At 39.8% G+C, this 10,732-nt stretch overlaps 1 long non-coding RNA gene across 1 annotated transcript in view; it reads left to right on the forward strand.

Moving 5' to 3' along the window:
• Positions 1–10,471, forward strand: part of LOC116531309 — a 45,233-nt gene extending 34,762 nt beyond the window's left edge. The window contains exons 2-3 of the long non-coding RNA XR_004260359.1: positions 3,131–3,166; positions 10,310–10,471. This is a non-coding gene — a long non-coding RNA (uncharacterized LOC116531309). The remainder of the gene's footprint in view (positions 1–3,130; positions 3,167–10,309) is intronic.
• The last annotated feature ends 261 nt before the right edge of the window (positions 10,472–10,732 follow it).

Here is a 10,732-nt window from a genome sequence, read left to right on the forward strand (position 1 = left end):
GGAAGGAAGGAAGGAAGGAAGGAAGGAAGGAAGGAAGGAAGGAAGGAAGGAAGGAAGGAAGGAAGGAAGGGGGGATTGTTTGATTTGTAACAATGTCAGACTTATATGGACATGCATTATATATGTTTTTTAACTTTTATTTTAAGTTTATGGTCCAAGTGCAGGTTTGCTACATCATCTTTCCATGTGGGAACAAAAAATAACCACAACAAAAGAAGCATATGTAAGATATAACGAGATAATATATACAGAGAGGAGTAAAGTTTTGTCACATTGACCTTTCAATTGTCTTTTAATCTCAGTAGAATAATCCAATTTCCTTTCTTTTTCTTATGTATTCTGATGAGCATTTTTCTGATCTACTTTTACCTAATGTATTCCTGCTCAGGTCAGAACCCAACTTTCTTTTTTCCTACATGTCTTTTAGGAACTCACAAGTTAATTTTCCTTCCTCAATTAAATTATAGGATAAAATTATACAACAAAACCATAAGATTCTGAACCAAATGAACTATTGATGTGTTTGACTGAACAGAGTCATTTAGACCTTTGAGAACGCCCTTGTGCTGTGAGTACAAGAAAGCTACAATTAAGCTTGCTACCATTTTTCACCGCTTGTCACAAAAATGTCTCAAAGCTGGTCTATATCAGCCACTCCAGTTTACCAATGAGAAACCTGAGGCACTAGAAGGTAAAGTAATTTTATTCTGTGAGTCAGCAGAGTCCTGGAAGGCCATAAGGAAATATGAGCTGCAGGCAATTTGGGGTAAGATGGTTCTTAAGTCAGTGAGCAACCTTCTGAAGAGGCAGATGTAAAATTAAAAGCTATAATTAACTCTCTAACCTGAAGCTTTCTACTGTCCTGTTCATTATGAAATAATGAAAACAATTTCACATAATTTGAAGAAATAAGCAGAGGAAGGCTGATTAGAAATGGGGAACCTCTGTGGGCTGTGCATGTGTAATGACACCATGCTAATGACACTGCTGCTGTTGTGGCTTATGTGATTGTGATCGCTATATTCATGCGGTAGGAGCCAACGTTCTAGTGTACATTATGAGTAATATAGTATATGCAGATAATAAAGTACTCCTGAATACCAGGGGACTCTGAATCATTCAGAAAAATATTTTTAAAACCACCAGGCTCCTCACAGTCCATTTCTATAGCTGGTAGGAAGCTGACACATTATAATTTAAGTGATGGAGTTTGAGGTTTGGACCAAGAATAATAACCGAAGATGGCAGCCCAGGCAGATATAGGAGGTTGAGAACTTGAAGAAACTGAGATTGGAGTGCTTGGCTTATCCACTCTGCTATTCCCTGAATTGCTTCATCTTTCTGGGCAAGTTTTTTTTTCCTGTCTGTTTCTTCATTTGCAATAAAAGAAGAGAGCTGGATTAGGTGATTTCCAGGGTCCCGTATACTCTTACATTCTCTGATTGCATGTTTGTGTAACCTGTTTCCCTGGAGTCCCAGGAGAGACCTGCTCTGCAGCCAGCACCTGCAGGGCCACTTCCAGGCAAACAAATCAATAAACAGCTGATCATATTCTGTAAACTCAGCACTGTTGCTCTTTTCCCTCTTCCTGTGGTAGTGACCTCCCCTTCCCAAGAGAGGCTACTCCTTACCTGGGAAGACTGCTCCGAGACTCCTCCCAGCATATGATGGAAACAGCAAGTAATTTCAAATCTGATTTGAAGAGTAGAGTTCAAATCCTGCTTTCTGTAATTACTGACTGTGTGCTGGTAGTGGTTTCATACGGACTAGCTGTGTGACCTGAGTCTCTTTCTAAGCCACAGTTTCTTCATCCACAAAATGAATATTATAGTACTATCTATTTCACAGTTTTATTGCATGGATTAAATTTAAAAAAGATAATAATGAGTGATTTTGCCTAAAGGACTCGCTGGCACATAACAGATTTCAAATATGTTAGCTCTGTCCCTACTCTCTTCACACTCCATGCTTTATTAGTGCTTACAGATAAAAGAATGATACTCCAAAAGTCAAATTTTAGACAACATCCAGTGATGAAGGATAGATTTGGCTTCTCATCCTTGCAACTTCATTTTCTAGGCAGTTCTACTGAAACAGCAGGTCTAGATCTTAAGTACACCACCAATTCTGTTTTTATTAGACTAGAAACTTGAGCCTTAAGCTAGCAACCCACTAAAGTCTGGGTAAGAGTAAATAGCAGTGTGAAGGCAGTTTATACAAGTCTGACATTCCTTATTTATGCTGTACCTGTGGGGCTGAAGAGGTAAAACAGAATATAGAGATTTCCAGTGTGGTCAATAGGGGGAATGTAATGAATGATGATGTAATGCTTTTGTGAGCCAAAAGAAGCTGGAGCAACTCAATTGTCCAGAGAAACAACAGGAAATAGGCAGGATCATGGCCCAAGAGTGAGGACTAGGGTATGGTAATGTAAGCACTGTGTTTTTGTTTGTTTTGTATATTTAAAGCCAACTACAACAAGGAAGGCATAAGAAATTTACCCACTGAATTCAGACCTTCTGCAAATATTATTGCTTCCTACCAAGATCTAAATCTTCCACAAAATGAAATTTCTTTTTGGGGGGACACCAGTAACTGCTCATTGGCTAGAGAAATCAAAACTGAATAATGTGAAAGTTCCTCACTATCCATTAACTCTGAAGAATACAAAGAATACTTAGGACAAGATGTCTATCATCTGGACAAAGTGTTCTTGGTCCCTTTGCTGGAAGAAACCTTTTCTAGAATGCAAATACGCTGAGGCCAAATGGTCTTGCTACTATTTACTAAGTTGGTTCCCCAACTCCGCATCCCCTATCTGCATTTTTTTTTTCCATCTTAGCTTAAGTTCTAATAAACCATGGTAAGAAGCATGACAAAAAAAAGTACTCTATACATCACTTACATTGCCTGGGTCCTCATAAGACAGAGGGAGACTAAATTGCCTAAAACTGCACACTAGCGACTGTGCTATAAAGAGGAGCCAAGTTACCTGTCAGAGAATCAAGGATGGTTCTGGTATAAAACTGAGTTTGGGAGTTGCAAAATATAAAGAGGGTGTAGTCTCTGACCTTATGGCACTGAAAAATGAATGAGTATAACAGACTTTCTCCTTTGCTATTGTTAACAGGTTGGAACTCAGCATTGAGAGCTTCCATTTGCAGAGGTAGATGCCCGAAGAGCAAAGTGGTCAAGGAGACTCAGACAGTGTAAACCTAAGAGCAAAATGGTGCTAACCTTGCCACCACACCCACTGCATGCCTTGTCTTTCCCTTTGTCTTTTCTGAGTCACAGTAGCCAAGAATAAGGAATGATCCTGGGATCCATGGACAAGTTTGACACCATGAAGCAATTTCCAGACATCGTATTACCATGGGCTTCTTGTTCACACCCTTGATTTACACGTAGCAATGTACCTCTCTATGTGCTGCATCCATTACCACACCACTTAGTGTTTCTCTAAAGAAAATGCTTAAGATTAAGCTAATGTGTTATCTTCAAAACAAAGGAAATCAAAATGCAGTGCTAGTTTTGTTAGTTGTTCTAAGATCTTGAGAAATTGAACACATGCAGGACCAATCCCTGCGATTCTCAGGCAGACATATTTGCAGTCTCTAAAATGCAGATTGCCAACGAAATGTTTTAGATTCCAATTTAAATGAAGCATGGTTCTTGGTTTTCTTGGCATGAATCAAGGTGAGCTTGGATTTTTGAGACAAATATCATGCCTTATGAATTATTGACTGAAAATGAAAGACAAAATTACTATTTCAAATGCATAGTATATAAGAACTATAGGGTGTGTCTGGGACTATATAGTTAAATGATGCCATATGAATGATTCATTTAAATTATTGGTGTTTCTCAAGCTATTTTTATTTTCTCACATTAGTAATTGTGTGAAAATTACTAATGTTGTAAGTAAAGTTGAGTGAGTTGAGTTGGTGCCATCAAGGGTCAGCCAGGATCCAAGCTTTTATTTTGTACCAGCTTGACAAAATGCTTCTGCAGGAGGGATGGAGGCGTCTGTGGTCAGGCTTTGGCATGTGCACAGAAGCCATGGAGCCTGACCAGCTCAGCAATAGCGTTTTAAGAGGTTGGTAAGGAAATGGCAGGGTCTTTTGAAGAAGACAGTATATTTTGGTGGACTTACTTAAATATGAGATCTTGATCTATTTCTTCTCCATGAAAATGCACATTAGGTTACAGGCCTTCCTGAGAAAAGCAATTTGAAAGAACCATCCATCCTCATAGATTCTTTTTTCACTCAAGCAAGATAGGTTAATACAGGGGAAGAAACAAAGTGTGGTTGTATTAGTCCATTTTCACACTGCTGATAAAGACATACCTGAGACTGGGCAATTTACAAAAGAAAGGTTTAAATGAACTTACAGGTCCACGTGGCTGGTGAGGCCTCACAATCATGGCAGAAAGTAAAAGGCATGTCTTCCATCACGTAGACAGGAGAAGAGAGGGTGGGCAGAGAAACTCACCCTTATAAAACCATCAGATCTCATGAGACTTACTCACTATCGTGAGAACAGCAAGGAAAAGACCTGCCCCCATGATTCAATGACCTCCCACCAGATCCCTCCCACAACATGTGGGAATTCAAGATGAGATTTAGGTGAGGACACAGCCAAACCATATCAGCAGCTAACAGATAAGTAAGTATTTTCACTTGAAGGTAAACATTGAAAGTCAAATGCTGAAGGTATTCACACAAAGCTCACTAACTTAAGAATGAGCCAACTAACTCTTAATCTCTGAATGCGTTTGATTTTTTTTTTTTTTTTTTAGACAGAATCTCTCTCTGTTGCCCAGGCTGGAGTACAGTGATGCAATCTTGGCTCACTGTAACCTAACCTCCCAGGTGCAAGCGATTCTCTTGCCTCAGCCTCCTGAGTAGCTGGGACTACAGGCATGTGCCACCACAACCAGCTAATTTTTGTATTTTTTGTAGAGATGGGGTTTCACTATGTTGGTCAGGCTGGTCTTGAACTCCTAACCTCATGATCCACCCGCCTCGGCCTCCCAAAGCGCTGGTATTACAGGAATGAGCCACCATACCCGGCCAAGAGTCTTTTCAAACTGGCCATGTTTATACAAAATTAGAAAGAAGCAGGCTTTTCCCTACTCTATGTACTCCTATATACTCCTGCAAATCTAATGAACAAGTACATGAGGACTTTGTGCAAAGCAGAAGTGACCTTAATGTAGTTTGGAAGAGCTAGAGATGCTGCAGGAATATGGCCCACAGTCCTTCACCCCGGTCCAGCCCTCTACTGCTGCAGGCACTGTTCATGTGGTGAAAAGTAGAAAATATCCTTACATTAGTGAACTTCCTTTAAAAATGACTGCTCTGAAAAAATAAACAAGAGAGCCAGTTGAGTTCTGTGGGAAACTGGAGGCTTGAGTAGTGGAAAACACAAAATGGGATTTATAACTTATACTTAGTTACCAGGATAAATTCCATATGAAACAAAAATTTAGATGTTAACAAAGGGAAAACTCCAATAAAAGAAGAAGAAACATGAAAATTTCTTTGTAATTAGAAACAAAATTCACGAAGGAAAAGTCGTTTGTTAGATGAAATAAAATTTTGTAAAGTTTATTTAAGCAAAAAATTTGTGAACAAAATAAAAAACAATTGACATATTGGAAAAAATATTTGCAATTCATACAACAAAAGGTTAGTCTCCTTAATATATGACACTTCTAGAAATTCATAACAAAACCCAACAATCCAAAAGAAAAATAGGCAAGAAATGAACAAATGGTCCACAAAAAAAGTGAAGAATGACTCTTACACATATGAAGAAACACAACCTCTTCAATAGTAGGATACATGCAAAATGAAACTACATTGAAACACAATGTTCTACCAATTGATAAAAATCCAAAGTAGTAGCCCTGTTGTCCTGACTACAGAGAAATGGATGCTGTGATGTATTGCTTGTGGGGAGGTAAATTACTATAACTCCTAGAGAGAACAGTTTGCATCATCTGTCAAAATTACAAATGCATGTTTCATTTGACCAAACAATTTCACTTCTTGATGTTTACACAAATTTTTCACTACAGCACTTTTTTGTAATAGTACAAATCAGTGAGAGAAATTAAATAAGTTGATACATTTATATGATAGAACTATATATAACAGTTGACCCCAAAAAAGAGGAAATGAAGTATCTACTGATATGGAATAATCTTATGATTCAGTGATAAGAAAGAAATGGTGCATTCTAGAATGTACAACATGTCCATTTGGGGGAGTGGGAAACTGATGAGGAATCTGTATGCACATTCGCTGACATATTCAAGAAGTAACTCTGCAAGGACATCTAAGATACTGCTAACGGTGGCTACCTGGATGGTAAATGGATGGAGTGTGAGGGTAGAAAGAAGAATTTCAGTTCTCCGAAAGAATAAGTTTCCAGAACTACAGCTTCCTGGGATTAGAGATACAGAGTAGGATCATAGAATTGACCAGTCTTTGTGACCTACTTGGGATCAGGAACATGGTTTTGGCTTCATTACTCCAGAATTCATGCCAGCAGCACTGGCCAGCTCTCAGACTATAAGAGCGCAGCACATTCTAGAATCAAAGATTAAAGTTAGAAGCTACATTAAGGAGCCTTTGAAATTAGATTTGAGCTCAAGTCTTCTAAGTCCTTCTTTTATTCTACTTAACTTCCATTAGACCAACAGTTCTCAACTGGGGGTAATTTTGTCTCCAGGGCACAATTATGATTGTCACTACTAGGAAAGGCAGGAGTATACTAGAGGCCAAGGAAGCCGCTAAACATCATACAATGCATAGGAACAAAAACAAAATAAAATAAATTTGGCATAAAATATTAAAGTTGAGATTGAGAACTTTGCCCTAGATAAGATACCAAAGGAAAGATGAAGCTTGTGAGGCAAAGCAAAAAGAAATTAAGGAATCTTCTACCATAAATAACCTTTCAGTGCACCCCTGTGTCTGAGGAGTCCCGTTTAGGGGGCAAGAGATGGATGATTTTTCTATACGCTGGTGTGACAAACACTGTAAAACTTAATTTTGACTCAAACACAAGCTAGATCTTAAAGCACAGCGCCATAGTCAAAGAATAACAATTCCTTAAATTTCTACATGTACTGGAAATTATTTTCCAGTGTTGGCACCTGTCTTTACTGCCCATTTCACTCAAATGAGGCTTGATTTATAGGAGGCCCGCTATTTAGAAACCCTGCAGAGAATCAGTAAAATCAGTGCTCCCACTGCAGAAAGGCTGCTGTCTTTGGGAGGTATTTGAGCAGCTGCTAGGAAGTCTCCCTTTACTACTGTCAGCAAAGAGTAAGAACGAAGTGCTGACTCACTAACTGCCAGACAAACGGGGCGGGGGTGCAGGGAATGCGGAGAGAGACGTCTGGAAGAGATGAGAGAATCACTCAGGAAATCATTTTCGATGGCTGAAACACAACAAAACTGCATTTTGATGCCAGGGAAAGCACAATCAGAATGATAGCAAGTAGTAAAGAATAGATAATCAGCAGAGTGGAAGGGAGAGCTGGCATTCTCCTCAAATGAGCACCACTGTTCCCAAGCCCCTAATAGGCTTCCCATGGGAGCTACATGGCGAGGACCAGATCAGGACACAGGGCATTCTGAGAGTGGGCACGCAGCTTCCCTCAGGATGTCTGGTATTTATCCAGGGCCTGTGGGAAATGGTCACTTTCTCACTTTTGCAGCAATTGAAAAAATAAAAAGGAAGAAGAAGAAGAAAGTGTGGTGCCCCTCCGCCCTGTAGAACTCTGCCTAGAAACTTGGCTTCATGGAGCTTTTCCTGGCTTCCTTATGGAGCCAGTCCAACACTCTCAATGAATGAGACAGTGGCCTTCATGGCACTTCCCCGCTCCACTACTCTCCTTCAATTGATTGTCACTGAGTCGTCATGTCACAATCTCTTTAAAATGTTCTTTCTTCTTCTGGTTTCAATTTTTCCCTCCTGGCCAAGGTTGTGACTCTGGCTGGTGTTGAACGAGGGGTGGAACTCAGGCACTTGGAGATACAGTCCTAGTGAACTCAGTGGGGAGCAAGGAAGTCAGTCAGACTCCTAGGTTAAAACAACTCAAACAATATTGACCAATTATGTTTGTTTACCACTTTATGCCCTCATGGGAAAATACCAGCAATGAAAAATCCTTGAAAAATGACAGAAAATAGCATGCTCCTCAAGAAATGAAAGGAGTAAGAATCTACTTGCAAACTTTCTCTCCCTTGAAGGCTCACTGAGAAAACTATTCCATTCAGAGATGAAGATTCAGGATTAGCCACTATAATTGTCTAGCTACTGAGCCAGATTTGGCATTTCCTTAGGATGGTACTAAAAATCAGAAGAACTTTGGTTTGCACAACCTTTAGTGCTGTATTTAAGGCGGTTGCCATATATACCTTATCTTATTCAACCCTTGCAACATCCCTGGAAAATTGCTGTAGTATTTCCCATTCTAAAGATCAAGAAACCAAGGTCCAGAAAAATGACTGTAAAATGCTTAAGATTACAGAGCTCATAACATAGATGGTTTTCCTACACTCTGGTACTACAAACACTTTGTAACAACCAGAAAGAACTTGAGAGAACAGAAACAACAAAGATTTATTTAGCATTCACTATGTGTCAAGCACTGTGTTAAAGGTTTGCATTCTTTTTCTTTTTAATCCTAATCACAATCCTATAATGTAGGTGCCATTATTTTCAGCATTGACTACTGGGAGATTATCTAAAACAAGATACATATACATGGTAAGAAGGTGGGATCTCATTAACAAAAATTGAGAGGATGACCTGCGTCACCAGCTGAAAATGTTGTCCAATGTCCTATATTTGCTGTTAACAATTTAGGAATTCACATACGCTCATACTAGAAAGTCTAAGATCTCATTCCTAGGGTATCAACACGGTATACATGTTCTCTCACTGAAACTATTCAAGAACTCCACAATCTTACTCAGTTCAAAAGAATTAATTCTCTTTCCAAATGCCAGGCAACTAGCATCTGGCTGGTCCCCTCATGTCACTGATTCTCACTGATTCTTGGGGTCCTCAGCATCTATTATTGTCATACAGTGTCTTACAGAACACTTAGGTGTCTCCAAGGCCCTAAGGTCCATAATATAATCACTGTCTCTGTTGGTAAAGCCCCTACTTGTCCTGATTGTAGCAGAGCCTGCTGAAAAGCCGCCTATTTGAGCTGTTTACTTTGCACACACATATCCAACCATTGATACCAAAACAGGACCAACATGCCAGAGTAGAGTGGGTCTGCAGGTTATCAGCCTTGTCTGCCTCCTGCACAGAGTCAGCCCTGCGCCAGGGGTCTCTAGGCCCAAGTTACAATGCAAGCTCCCTTTTCATTCATGGCAAACTTCTCTCCAAGACCTGTGATGGACATCTTTCATTGCAATTCCAACACAGTAGAAAGGTTTTTCCAACACCAGAACCCCAAAAGAAAACAAAAGAAATTTGATCTCTTTACTTCCAAGCAGTTATTTGATGTCTGGGTAAATTTTCCCACTTTCTTTTCAGGACCATTTTCTAAACCAAAAGATATTGGAAGGGTCACTTTCAGGAGACCACACATGGTCTATTATTTCTCCCCCACCCCACGACAATAGGTATATGTTGGCCTTACCTTACCATAACTAATATAGGTCCCTCGAGTAATTTCTCCTATAATAATAAAAAAATTGTGCCTCAAGGTGACTCTGGCATTAGGCATAGAAGAGCTTGGCACCATTTTCAGAGTTCCACCTCATTAGACACTCTTGACTTCGTGTGTGAATCCATCAGTGGGACAACATTGTTGATCCCACCAGTGCTAACTGTTTCTATTGAGATCTAAGCTACGTATTTTCTCAGACTACTGGCATAAAACAGAAACAAACATCTAAATAATTCCAAAACATCTTAATAACAAACCCATCACTGCGGAAGTCACAGCTCATAAATATCTTGGTTCTATCAATGTACAGTTATATGATGTTAGACTTGGTGCTGCAGATGGTATGTTTCCTTCTAACACATTATAAGCAAGATAAAAATGCATAAATGTCTGAAGACAACAACAAAAGAGAGAAACAAAATCCTAACCTCAGGAAGCAGGCTAGAATCTTATTTTATGAAGCCATGAGCCATGTCACATAATGCAAAGAAACTTCCTTTACCCCTTTACTCTGAGAGGAATGTTGAACATTTAAAGGAATGTTACCTCACCAGATAGACGGTGTTAAACATATGTGCTTTCTTCTTTTGTTTCCTTCCAGCTCCTCAAAACACAAATGAACTTTGAGACAAAACACAATGAACTGTGTCTTAAAGGTATAAAATAGGGGCAAAGAAATGGGAAAGGGCATAGCATCATCAAAAATCTTGAAAACTGGAAAGATGAAAAAGGCATCCCCAGGTGTAATGGCTCACACCTGTAATCTCAGCACTTTGGGAGGCTGAGTCAGGCAGATTGCTTGAGCTCAGAAATTTGAGACCAGTCTGGGCAACATGGCAAAACTCCATCTCTACTAGGGAAACTGAGGTAGAAGGATTGCTTGAGCCCAGGAGGTTGAGCCTGCAGTGAGCTGAGATCACACCACTGTACTCCAGCCTGGGCAACAGAGTGAGACTGGAAGGGAAGGGAACAGGGGAGGGGAGAAGGGGAATCCGGGAGCCAAAGGGGGAGGGAAGTGGGGAGC

Source organism: Sapajus apella, unplaced genomic scaffold (assembly GCF_009761245.1).
Source record: "Sapajus apella isolate SASKATOON/1434 unplaced genomic scaffold, GSC_monkey_1.0 scaffold3, whole genome shotgun sequence".
NCBI classification, from domain to species: Eukaryota; Metazoa; Chordata; class Mammalia; order Primates; family Cebidae; genus Sapajus; species Sapajus apella.